Below are 13,522 nucleotides of genomic sequence, written 5' to 3' on the forward strand. Positions count from 1 at the left end.
CTGTGTGACACCATTGACTGGCAGTAGTCATTCATGCCATCCTGTGAGCCTTCATAATCTTCAAACACTCTCAACTTGGCATTTGAGACCGCAATAGCTGTTTTTAGCTCCAGCTGTTCTTTCTTAGCCTTCAGTTGGTCCCGTTCGGCATGTTGTTGGGCCTCTTCCCGTTCAAGAGCTTGCTTTTCCACTAAAGGTGCTGCGCATGCCATTAACGCTGCCCGTTCAACCTCTTCTCTCATGCGCTGCGACGAGCATGTGGTAGAAGCGACTGACCTGTGTCCAGTAACAGAGCTACCTTCTTTTCGATTTTTGCTCAGTCTGGCTGAAATCTCTGAAATGCTATCATCTGGTCCGACTTCATCGTCATCTTTATCTTTCTCTGCTGTATCAGCATCTTGACGAATCTTCAACATCCACTGTTCTGTGCCCTTGACATAGTCCTTAATGTTAGATGATTTAAGATCAAACCAGTTGTGCTGATCAGCGTTTCCCTCATCTTCAGACAAAAGTGCTAATACATCTTCATTGAGTACAGTAAATTCTTCATACAACTTGGAGAAATCATAATGCATTATGTCTTCAACTTTCTCAATATTAGCATTATCTTCCATGAGACAATCAATTACCTTCATTTTTCCAGTTATCTGAGCTAATTTAGCCCTCCTTGCACCTATGCTTCCATGTAACTTCTCTTCCATTGTCTTTGGGGTGAGCTTTACTTCCCTCTTTTGGCCAACAATCCTTTGTACAGCCAGGGGAAGCCCCTCACGGCTCCATGAGGCGGCGGCCATTTTACCCGCAGCTCTTATCTAGCTTCTGAATAGAATGAACAAGGCAAGTAACAGTCACTGTACCTTCGCTTTCTTATATTGCCGTCTGGCTCCGTGACCATTCCTGTATATACGTTCGCCGACAATTCCGTCCTTTCCTTCATAGGGAGCTAGTTTTTGACTAATATAGTGGTGCTCCGTAGTTTTCAATATGCAGCCACTGAGCTTTAGCTTTGAGGCTTTTAGCAACGAGTAGACGCGTGTCGAAATAAAATGTTCCAAAATGTAACTTTGTCTTTTAACTGTTTACTGTAATACATTTCAAACAGGATTTCAAAGTAAAACACGTTTAAACACGGTCAAAAACTGTATTGCTCCACAGCCATCAAAGCTTCTACCTTTCCTAGCCTCGTGGTGCTTGAACTGTAAAAATGGCTGGATATATCATGTGACAAGCTTAAGGACTATACCATTGGAGCAAGAATAAAGAGGGTCTCTCAGACTATACCATTGGAACAAGAAAAGAGGGGGTTTCTCAATACAATAAGTCAGTCAGGTAAATTAACTATATTATGCTAGAATATGCATCAATAATAAACAAATGTACATACATACTGTACCATAATATTTAACCAATATTTTAGGGTATTTTCTTTCTTCTTTACACTTTCTTAAACTTTCATGACTCTTACAGGAAGTAAAGGGTGTAAGTTAAGGGTAGGACATGGCAGGGCAGCTCGGCACCGTGGAGTGTTCCTCCTGTGCTATGTCGGAAGTCAGGGACACTTTCGGTGTCCAGGGCGAACACATGTGCAGGAAGTGTCTCCAGCTGCAGCTACTCGAAATCTGCGTTTCGGAGCTGGAGCTGTGGCTGGAGTCACTGTGGAGCATCCACAAAGCTGAGATCTTCGTGGATAGCACGTTTAACGAGGTGGTCACACCGCAGGTAAAGAGTGCACAGGCAGACAGGGAATGGGTGCATGCCAGACAGAGTAAAAGAACTAGGAAGGTAGTGCAGGAGTCCCCTGGGTCCAGCGCCCTCTCCAACAGATTTTCCGTTTTGGATACTGCTGGGGAGATGGTTTCTTGGGAATGCAGCAAGAGCCAAGTCCGTGGCACTACCAGTGGCTCAGCTGCACAGGAGGGGAGGAAAAAGAGTGGGAGAGCAATAGTGATAGAGGATTCTATCGTAAGGGGAACAGATAGACGTTTCTGTGGCCGCAGACGTGACTCCAGGACGGTATGTTGCCTCCCTGGTGCCAGGATCAAGGATGTCACTGAACGGCTGCAGGGCATTCTGAAGGGGGAGGGCGAACAGTCAGAGGTCGTGGTTCACATTAGTACCAATGACATGGTTAGAAAGAGGGATGAGGTCCTGCAACAAGAATTTAGGGAGCTAGGTAGCTAGGGGGCAGCACGGTGGCATAGTGGTTAGCACTGTTGCCTCACAGCGCCAGGGACCCGGGTTCGAATCCGGCCTCGGGTGACTGTCTGTGTGGAGTTTGCACATTCTCCCCGTGTTTGCGTGGGTTTTCTCCGGGTTCTCCGGTTTCCTCCCACAGTCCAAAGATGTGCGGGTTAGGTTGATTGGCTATGATAAAAATTGACCCTTAGTGTTAGGGGGATTAAATACGTGGGGTTACGGGGATAGGGTGGGATATGCGTTGGTGTAGGGGTTACGGGGATCGGGTGGGATATGTGTCGGTGCAGGCTCGATGGGCCGAAATGGCCTCTATCTGTACTGTGAGGTTTCTGTGATTTCTGTGATTAAAAAGCAGGACCTCAAAGATTGTAATCTCTGGATTACTCCCGGTGCCATGTGCTAGTGAGTATAGGAATAGGAGGATAGAGCAGATGAATGCATGGCTAAAGAGTTGGTGCAGGAGGGAGGGCTTTAGTTTCCTGGATCACTGGGTCTGCTTCTGGGGAAGGTGGGACCTGTACAAGTCGGATGGGTTGCACCTGAACCGGAACGGGAGCAATATCCTTGCGGGGAGGCTTGCTAGTGCTGTTGTGGGGGGTTTAAATTAACTTGGCAGGGGGATGGGATACAGAGTGGAGCTATAGTAGGGGGTGATGCACAGCCAAATATAGAGGAAAAAGCAAGTCAGCCTGGTAGGCAGAGCAAATATGTAACGGCACAAGGGAGTATAGCAAGGCTGGATGGCATTTATTTTAATGCAAGGAGTCTTGCGAGTAAGGCAGATGAATTGAAGGTGTTGATGAATACATGGGAGTGTGATATTGTTGCTATCACAGAGACATGGTTGAGGGAGCGGCAGGACTGGCAGCTCAATATTCCGGGGTATAGAATCTTCAGGTGAGACAGGGGGGGGGTAAAAGAGGAGGGGGTGTCGCAATATTAATCAAGGAGTCAATTACTGCTGTAAGGAGGGATGATATCTTAGCAGGTTCCTCTAATGAGGTTGTATGGGTAGAACTTAAAAACAAAAAGGGGGCAAGCACTTTGCTGGGGGTGTACTATAGGCCCCCAAACAGTCAGGGGGAGATAGAAGAACAGATATGTAAGCAAATCTCAGTGAAGTGTAGAAATAATAGGGTAATAATAGTAGGGGATTTCAACTTCCCCAATATTAACTGGGATAGTCAGAGTGTGAAAGGCTCAGAGGGTGTGGAATTCTTAAAGTGCATTCAGGAGAGCTTTTTGAGCCAGCATGTAGAAAGTCCTACAAGAGAGGGGGCGGTGCTGGACCTAATTCTAGGGAATGTAGCTGGGCAAGTGGTAGAAGTGTTAGCAGGAGAGCATTTTGGTGACAGTGACCATAATTCGGTGAGAGTTAAGGTAGTCATGGAAAAGGACAAAGATGGACCGGAAATAAAGGTTCTAAATTGGGGGAAGGCCGATTTTAGTATGATAAGGCAGGATCTGGCCAAAGTGGACTGGGATCAGCTACTTGTAGGAAAATCCACATCAGAGCAGTGGGAGTCTTTCAGAAAGGAAATAGAGAGGGTACAATGCCAACATGTTCCCATAAAGGTCAAGGGTGGGACCAACAAGCCCAGGGAACCCTGGGTGTCAAGGGATATAAAAGAATGGATTAGGAAAAAAAGGGGGGCTTTTGGCAGATACAAAGGACTAAAAACAGTGGAAGCCCTAGAGGAGTATAGAAAGTGCAGGGGGGTACTTAAAAACAAAATTAGGAGAGCGAAGAGAGGGCATGAAAAAACACTGGCGGGCAAAATAAAGGAAAATCCCAAGGTATTTTATAAGTATATTAAGGGCAAGAGGATAACCAGGGAAAGAGTAGGGCCAAGTAGAGACCAAAGTGGCAATCTGTGTGTAGAGCCGGAAGATGTAGGTGAGATTTAAAAATGAATATTTTGCAACTGTGTTCATTATGGAGAAGGGTGATGTAGGCATAGAAATCAGGCAGGGGGATTGTGATATACTTGAACAAATTAGTATTGAGAGGGAGGAGGTACTAGCGGTTTTAGCGGGCTTTAAAGTGGATAAATCCCCAGGCCCTAACGGGATGTATCCCAGGCTGCTGTGTGAGGCAAGGGAGGAGATTGCAGGGGCTCTGACACAAATTTTCAGAACCATTCTGGCCACAGGGGAGGTGCCAGAGGACTGGAGAACAGCTAACGTAGTACCATTGTTCAAGAAGGGTAGTAGGGATAAACCAGGGAATTACAGGCCAGTGAGCCTAACATCAGTGGTAGGGAAATTATTGGAAAAAATTCTGAGGGACAGAATTAGTTTCCACTTGGAGAGGCAGGGATTAATCAGGAATAGTCAGCATGGCTTTGTCAGGGGGAGATCATGTCTGACCAATTTGATTGAATTTTTCGAGGGGTTCACTAGGTGTGTGGATGAGGGTAGTGCAGCTAATGTAGTCTACATGGACTTCAGTAAGGCTTTTGACAAAGCCCTACATGGGAGACTGGTCAAGAAGGTAAGAGCCCATGGGATCCAGGGCAATCTGGCACATTGGATCTAAAATTGGCTTAGTGGCAGGAGGCAGAGGGTGATGGTCGAAGGTTGTTTTTGTGACTGGAAGCCAGTGGTGTACCGCAGGGATCGGTGCTGGGTCCTTTGCTGTTTGTAGTGTATATTAATGATTTAGATATGAATGTAGGAGGTATGATCAGTAAGTTTGCAGATGACACGAAAATTGGTGGAGTGGTAAATAGCGAGGAGGGAAGCCTCAGGCTACAGGACGATATAGAGGGGTTGGTTAGATGGGCAGAACAGTGGCAAATGGAATTTAACCCTGAAAAGTGTGAGGTGATGCATTTTGGGAGGACTAACAAGGCAAGGGAATACACAATGAATGGTAGGACCCTAGGAAGGACAAAGGATCAGAGGGACCTTGGTGTGCATGTACATAGATCCCTGAAGGCAGCAGGACAGGTAGATAAGGTGGTTAAAAAGGCATATGGGCTACTTGCTTTCATTAAGCGAGGCATAGAATATAAGAGCAGGGAGGTTATGATGGAGCTGTACAAAACATTAGTTAGGCCACAGCTGGAATACTGTGTACAGTTCTGGTCACCACACTATAGTAAGATGTAATTGCATTGGAGAGGGTGCAGAGGAGATTCACCAGGATGTTACCTGGGCTGGAGCGCTTCAGCTATGAAGAGAGACTTGACAGGCTGGGGTTGTTTTCCTTAGAGCAGAGAAGGCTGAGGGGGGACCTGATTGAGGTGTACAAAATTATGAGGGGCATAGGTAGGGTAGATAGAAAGGAACTTTGCCCCTTAGTAGAGGGGTCACTAACCAGGGGGCATAGTTTCAAGGTAAGGGGCAGGAGGTTTAGAGGGGATTTGCGGAAAAACCTTTTCACCCAGAGGGTGGTTGGAATCTGGAACTCGCTGTCTGAAAGGGTGGTAGAGGCAGGAACCCTCAACATTCAAGAAGCATTTAGATGAGCACTTGAAACGCCATAGCATACAAGGCTACGGACCAAGTGCTGGAAAATGGGATTAGAATAGACGGGGCTTGATGGCCGGCGCGGACACGATGGGCCGAAGGGCCTCTTTCTGTGCTGTATAACTCTATGACTCTATGACTCTAATCTATAGAGCACAGCATAGGAATCTTTACAGCACAGGGGGAATCTATACAGCACAGGGGAGGAACCTATAGAGCACAGGGGAGGAATCTATACAGCACAGGAGAGGAATCTATACAGCACAGGGGAGAATCTATACAGCACAGGGGAGGAATCTAGACAGCACAGGGGAGAATCTATACAGCCCTCAATACCTCCTCTCTGGTGAAGAAGGCCCAGCAGCGCCTATATTTCCTAAGGAGGCTGAAAGGATGTAACCTGTCACCCCTGATCCTCTCTAACCTTTACCGCTGCACAATAGAGAGCATCCTGACAAACTGTATCACAGTATGGTATGGCAGCTGTAGCTACTATGACCGGAAAGCCCTGCAGCGGGTAGTCAAAACTGCCCAACGCATTACCGGCACCCGGCTACCGACCATGGAGCACATATACCAGAAACGCTGTTTACGGAGGTCACGGTCCATCATCAAAGACCCTACCCACCCCAGCCACAGTCTGTTCGCCCTCCTGTCATCTGGGAGACGCTACAGATGCATTCGCACCCGTACGACCAGATTTAGGAACAGCTTCTTTCCCAGGGCTGTCATCCTACTGAACTCCACAAATAAACTCTAAAGCCTGCACATCTGCCAATGCACTTTATTATGGTTATGTTTATGTTAATGTATTACAAGCCAAATGTATGTTGAATGTTTAAATGTCTTAATCTAAATGTACACTCTCGGGAGCCGCAAGCCTACATTTCGTTGTACTGCACTTGTGCACTAACAATGACAATAAAGTTGATTTGATTTGATTTGAATCTAGACAGCACAGAGGTGCAATCTATACTGTACAGGGGAAGGAATCTATACAGCACAGGGGAGGAATCTATACAGCCCAGGGGAGGAATCTATACAGCACAGGGGAGGAATCTATACAGCCCAGGGGAGGAATCTATACAGCCCAGGGGAGGAATCTATACAGCCCAGGGGAGGAATCTATACAGCACAGGGGAGGAATCTATACAGCCCAGGGGAGGAATCTATACAACACAGGGGAGGAATCTATACAGCCCAGGGGAGGAATCTATACAGCCCAGGGGAGGAATCTATACAGCCCAGGGGAGGAATCTATACAGCCCAGGGGAGGAATCTATACAGCCCAGGGGAGGAATCTATACAGCACAGGGGAGGAATCTGACTGTAAAAGCTTCTATAGATATGTGAAGAGAAAAAGATTGGTGAAGTCAAGCGTAGGTCCCTTGCAGTCAAAATCAGGGGGATTTATAATGGGGAACAAAGAAATGGCAGACCAATTAAATACATACTTTGGTTCTGTCTTCACAAAGGAGGACACAAATAACCTCCCAGTGATGTCGGGGAACATAGTGTCTGATGAGAGGGAGGAACTGAAAGAAATCAGTATTCGTAGGTTAATGGTGTTAGGGAAATTGACGGGATTGAAGGCCGATAAATCCCCAGGGCCTGGTGTATATGGGCCTACTATATGAGGTGACCCTAACTGGCCCTATATTGGGAATTCACTCAGAGGTCATGGGGTGACTGGTGGGAGAAATAGAAAATGTCACTGGAGAGATAGATGTTCGGCTGAGTATTGTGGTGAGCTTTATTCTGCAGTGTGCTGTGTTAAACCTGACCCGGGCCTGCTCGATGTAGAAGCCAATTGCCCTTGGTTGATGCACCAATTAATATAATCGCAGGCAAGATCACCGAAAGCGTTAGTGAGTCTAAACCCAGATTAAAAACCTAAAGTCATTCCAAAAATTACATTGGCCCAGAAATTTGGGTCGGGGGCTTCCCGCGGGTGTAAGCCCCCGACCTGCACTTACCTTGCGCGTCGGCAGTTGAGCTGTAGGGCCCTGTGGAATTCTGCTCCGGGGCCTGGCCCAGCTGCCGGCGCGCTGTGCTTGCGTGTCCCAGGGGCGTAGTTAGTGCGATGCGTCCCCTGGGATCACGTGAGCCATGGGCAGCCAATCGGAGGAGGGAAAAGCCCATTCATAAGATTGACAGGAAGACCTGTCAAAACTTATAAATACTACGGGCCCCAAAATAGCAGTAAACCTTCAAATAAATTTTTAAAAAACATCACACTTTTTAAATAAACTATAAATTACATTAAATAACTGTTTTAAACAATAATTTACTTTTCTGAAAAAAATAATTTTATTTTCTAACGGGGCTAAAAATAAACTTACCTTGCTTTAAAGTATTTAAAAATAATAAACCTGTGGAAAAAATGTTTTAATTTTAATTAATTGACCACTTACCTTGCAAAAAGCAGGCCTTACGCCTGCTTTTTAAATGTGTAAATCCTGCAGGGTTACCCTCTCAGGAAAACTTGTAAAAAAAAACCTAAGTTCAAAGCGCACCCGCAGCCTCTCCTGCGCGCGCGTTCGACCTCTGAACCCCTTCGTTCAGGGGAACGGAAGTGCCGGTTTCCCACGCATGCGCAGTGCACGCAGAAAACCGGCACTTCCATTCGGCCCACGGATGAGTACCCCGTGCGTACTCACCCGTGAAGACCCGAATTTCTGTGCCATTATTGCTAATCTACATTCCGGCAGTTTTCATTGCCGGATATACCCACAGTGAGCAGCAGAGGGTGCTGCCACATTGCAGAAACACGCTGGATATTCCCATTGTAATATTCCTGTCCCTCACCCACCTTCTGACTCACAGTCCAAACTCAGCAAGTTCGTCAGCACATGCTGATTGTGTTTATACCTGAATGTTCACACTGGGCTACATCATGTATAATGGGCGATAGTGAATCGGCTATTGGAGTCGGTGGAAATAAAAAGCGGAAGAATTGTAAAACGAGCTATTTTACACTATCCCACAAAGTCAACATTTACCCCCAGGGACGGGATCTCCCGGACCTGCCGTGTTTTGGAAGGGTTAAATTTGGGCAAATCAGCTGACTTTGATAGACGAGGAATAAAAATTCTAAATTGGGGAAAAGCAAATTTTGCTAAGCTCAGAGGGGATTTAGCCATAGTGGACTGGAAACAGCTACTTGAAGGTAAATCAGTGTCAGAGCAGTGGGAGGCATTCAAGGAGGAGATCCGGAGGGTTCAGACCAAACATGTGCCCTTAAAGAAAAAAGGTGGGACTAACAAATCTAGAGCCCCCTGGATGTCTAGAGACATACAGGGTAGGATAAAGAAAAAATGGGAGGCGTATGACAGATACCGAGGGCTAAATACTCCAGAATCATTAGAGGAGTACAGAAAGTGCAGGGGTGCAATTAAAAAGGATATTAGGAAAGCAAAGAGAGAGCATGAAAAATTCTTGGCAAGTAAAATCAAGGAAAACCCAAAGATGTTTTATAAATATATTAAGAGTAAGAGGATAACTAATGAAAGGGTAAGGCCTATTAGAGATCATGAGAGTAATCTGTGTGTGGAGGCAGGAGACGTCGGTAGGGTTCTTAATGAATACTTTGTGTCTGTTTTCACAAAGGAGAGGGGCGAAGCAGACATTGCTATCGGGGGGAGGAGTGTGAAATATTAGATGAAATAAATGTAGTGAGAGAGGAAGTATTAAGGGGCTTAGCAGCTTTAAAAGTGGATAAATCCCCAGGCCCGGATGAAATGTATCCCAGGCTGTTAAGCGAAGCAAAAGAGGAAATAGGAGAGGCCCTGACCATCATTTTCCAATCCTCTCTGGCTTCAGGTGTGGTGCCAGAGGACTGGAGGACTGCTAATGTGGTACCCTTGTTTAAAAAGGGAGAAAAGGATAGACCGAGTAATTACAGGCCAGTCAGCCTAACCTCGGTGGTGGGAAAATTATTGGAAAAAATTCTGAAGGACAGGATAAATCTTCATTTAGAAAGACACGGATCAATCAAGGATAGTTAGCACGGATTTGTTAAGGGACGGTCGTGTCTGACAAACTTGATTGAATTTGTTGAGGAGGTAACAAGGTGGGTAGATGAGGGTAGTGCGTTTGATGTAGTGTATATGGACTTTAGCAAGGCTTTTGATAAGGTTCCGCATGGCAGACTGGTCATGAAGTTAAAAGCCCATGGGATCCAGGGCAAAGTGTCAAGTTGGATTCAAAACTGGCTCAGAGACAGGAAGCAGAGGGTAATGGTTGATGGGTGTTTTTGTGACTGGAAGGCTGTTTCCAGTGGGGTTCCGCAGGGCTCAGTACTAGGTCCCTTGCTTTTTGTGGTATATATCAATGATCTAGACTTGAACATAGGGGGTATGATTAAGAAGTTTGTAGATGATACTAAAATCGGCTGTGTGGTTGGTACTGAAGAAGGAAGCTGTAGACTGCAGGAAGATATCAATAAATTGGTCAGGTGGGCAGAACAGTGGCAAATGGAATTCAATCTGGAGAAGTGTGAAGTAATGCATTTGGGGAGGGCTAACAAGGAAAGGGAATACACATTAAATGGTAGGACACTGAGTAGTGTAGAGGAACAAAGGGACCTTGGAGTGCATGTCCACAGATCCCTGAAGGTAGCAGGCCAGATAGATAAGGTGGTTAAGAAGGCATACGGAATGTTTGCCTTTATTAGCCGTGGCATAGAATACAAGAGCAGGGGGGTTATGCTTCAACTGTATAAAACACTAGTTAGGCCTCAGCTAGAGTACTGCGTGCAGTTCTGGTCACCACATTACAGGAAAGATGTGATTGCACTAGAGAGGGTACAGAGGAGATTTACAAGGATGTTGCTGGGAGTAGAGAATCTTAGCGATGAGGAAAGACTGGATAGGCTGGGTCTGTTTTCCTCAGAACAGAGGAGGCTGAGGGGAGACCTTATTGAGGTGTATAAAATTATGAGGGACACAGATAAAGTGGATAGAAAGGACCTATTTCCCTTAGCAGAGGGGTCAAAAACCAGGGGGCATAGATTTAAAGTAATTGGGGGAAGGTTTAGAGGGGATTTGAGGGGAAATTTCTTCACCCAGAGGGTTGTGGGAGTCTGGAACTCACTGCCTGAAAGGGTGGGAGAGGCAGGAACCCTAACCACATTTAAAAAGTACTTGGATGTGCACTTGGGATGCTGTAACCTGCAGGGCCACGGACCAAGAGCTGGGAAGTGGGATTAGGCTGGAGAGCTCGTTGTTGGTCGGTGCGGACACGATGGGCCGAAATGGTCTCCTTCCGTGCTGTAACTTTCTATGATTCTATGATTGTATGATTGGGAGTTCGGTATTCTTGTCGGGATGCTCCGATGTGAACAGGGACAATAGGGAGGTGTGGAGGGACCCACCTTCCATTTTCTGTAAGCATGCCTCACATCTGTGCACAGCGATTACAGAGCACGCGTTCCGCCACCACCTCAGGAGGAGGAGGAGGAGGGGAGCAGGTAGGCAGCACATTCACGTTCCGGACGGGCTGTCCAGGAGCGCATCGTCAGACTCCGGTTCCTCTGAATGAAACCCCAGATCCCCGTTGCTCAACACTTCCACACCTTACCATCTCTCTGTCATGCAACATCACATCGTCCTCTTGGCCACAAAGCTGAAATTAAAGCCACCACAAAACAAACATTCCAAACCAACTTTATAAATCCAATACTACTCACCATTGTACATTCCCTTGGTGCCTGTCTCCAGTGTGTCTTTGACTGTCCTAGTGCTCCTACGCTGTGCTACCCCAGTGGCTGCAGCATGGCTGGTGGAAGGCTGCTGACTTTCAGTGGGAGAGACTGTAATTGGCCTTACTGGACGACCTCGAGCAGCTCTGGGCCTAGAAGGCCCGGCTTTAGACTTCAGTCTTCAGCCAATTCGATTCACTTCACGTGATATCAAGAAACAGCTGAGCGCACTGGATACAGCAAAGGCTATGGGCCCTGTCAACATCCCAGCTATCGTGCTGAGGGCTTGTGCTCCAGAACTAGCCGTGCCTCTAGCCAAGCTGTTCCAGTACAGCTACAACACTGGCATCTATCCGACAATGTGGAAAACTGCCCAGGTATGTGCTGTCCACAAAAAGCAGGACAAATCCAACCCGGCCAATTACCGCCCCATCAGTCTACTCTCAATCATCAGCAAAGTGATGGAAGGTGTCATCGAAAGTGCTATCAAGTGGCATTTACTCACCAATAACCTGCTCGCTGATGCCCAGCTTGGGTTCTGCCAAGACCACTCGGCGCCCGACCTCATTACAGCCTTGGTCCAAACATGGACAAAGGAGCTGAATTCCAGAGGTGAGGTGAAAGTGACTGCCCTTGACATCAAGGCAGCATTTGACTGAGTGTGGCATCAAGGAGCCCTAGTAAAACTGAAGTCAATGGGAATCAGGGGGAAAATGCTCCACTGGCTGGAGTCATACCTAGCACAAAGGAAGATGGTTGTGGTGGTTGGAGGTCAATCATCACAGCCCCAGGACATCGCTGCAGGAGTTCCTCAGGAAAGTGTCCTAGGCCCAAACATCTTCAGCTGCTTCATCAATGATCTTCCCTCCAACATAAGGTCAGAAATGGGGAATTTCGCTGATGACTGCACAGTGTTTAGCGTCATTCACAACTCCTCAGATAATGAAGCAGTCCATGCCCGCATGCAACAAGACCTGGACGACATTCAGGCTTGGGCTGATAAGTGGCAGGTAACATTCGCACCACACAAGTGCCAGGCAATGACTATCTCCAACAAGCGAGAGTCTAACCACCTCCCCTTGACATTCAACGGTATTACCATTGCCAAATCCCCCAACATCAACATCTTGGGGGTCACCATTGACCAGCAACTTAACTGGACCAGCCACATAAATACTGTGGCAACAAGAGCAGGTCAGAGGCTGGGTATTCTGCGGTGAGTGTCTCACCTCCTGACTCCCCAAAGACTTTCCACCATCTACAAGGCACAAGTCAGGAGTGTGATGGAACACTCTCCACTTGTCTGGATGAGTGCAGCTCCAACAACACTCAAGAAGCTCGACACCATCCAGGACAAAGCAGCCCACTTGATTGGCACCCAATCCACCAGCTTAAACATTCACTCCCTCCACCACCGGCGCACCGTGGCTGCAGTGTGTACCATCTACAAGATGCACTGCAGCAACTCACCAAGGCTTCTTCGGCAGCACCTCCCAAACCCGCGACCTCTCCCACCTAGAAGGACAAGGGCAGCAGACACATGTGAACACCACCACCTCCAAGTTCCCCTCCAAGTCACACACCATCCTGACTTAGAAGTATATCGCCATTCCTTCATTGTCGCTGGGTCAAAATCCTGAAACTCCCTCCCTAACAGCACTGTGGGAGTACCTTCACCACACGGACTGCAGCGGCTCAAGAAGGTGGCTCACCACCACCTTCTCAAGGGCAATTAGGGATGGGCAATAAATGCTGGCCTTGCCAGCGATGTCCACATCCCATAAACGATTAAAAAAAAAAGACTGCACCACCTTGGAATGCGCAGCAGCATTCTGGACTGGCTGGCTGACAGGTAGCAGCAAGGGCACTGGCGGAGTGGCAGTGGTGGGAGTAAGAATGCTGTAATCCTGAGCCTGCATGAGTGATGGTGTTTCTTCTTCTCCTCTATCGCTGTCCTCCTCCATCACTTCGGGGATTGGTTGGCCACGTTGGAGTTCTTGGGCATCTGAAAGGAGAAAGGCACAAGGATCGGGCTGTGGTGAAAGAAGAGATTGTGGGATGAGGGGGAAGTGGGATGTGAGAAGGGGGATTAGGTATGATGATACCATCAGCTTCAATGGTTTCAGCCTCGCCGCTGGCCATGGTCTCAGT

At 47.3% G+C, this 13,522-nt stretch overlaps 1 pseudogene; it reads right to left on the reverse strand.

Moving 5' to 3' along the window:
* LOC147103037 (uncharacterized) overlaps nt 1-13,513 on the reverse strand; it is a 39,213-nt pseudogene extending 25,700 nt beyond the window's left edge.
* Between the last annotated feature and the right edge of the window lie 9 nt (nt 13,514-13,522).

This window comes from Somniosus microcephalus, chromosome 20 (assembly GCF_052327205.1).
Source record: "Somniosus microcephalus isolate GS21.2 chromosome 20, FLI_Smic_1.0, whole genome shotgun sequence".
Classification (NCBI taxonomy): domain Eukaryota; kingdom Metazoa; phylum Chordata; class Chondrichthyes; order Squaliformes; family Somniosidae; genus Somniosus; species Somniosus microcephalus.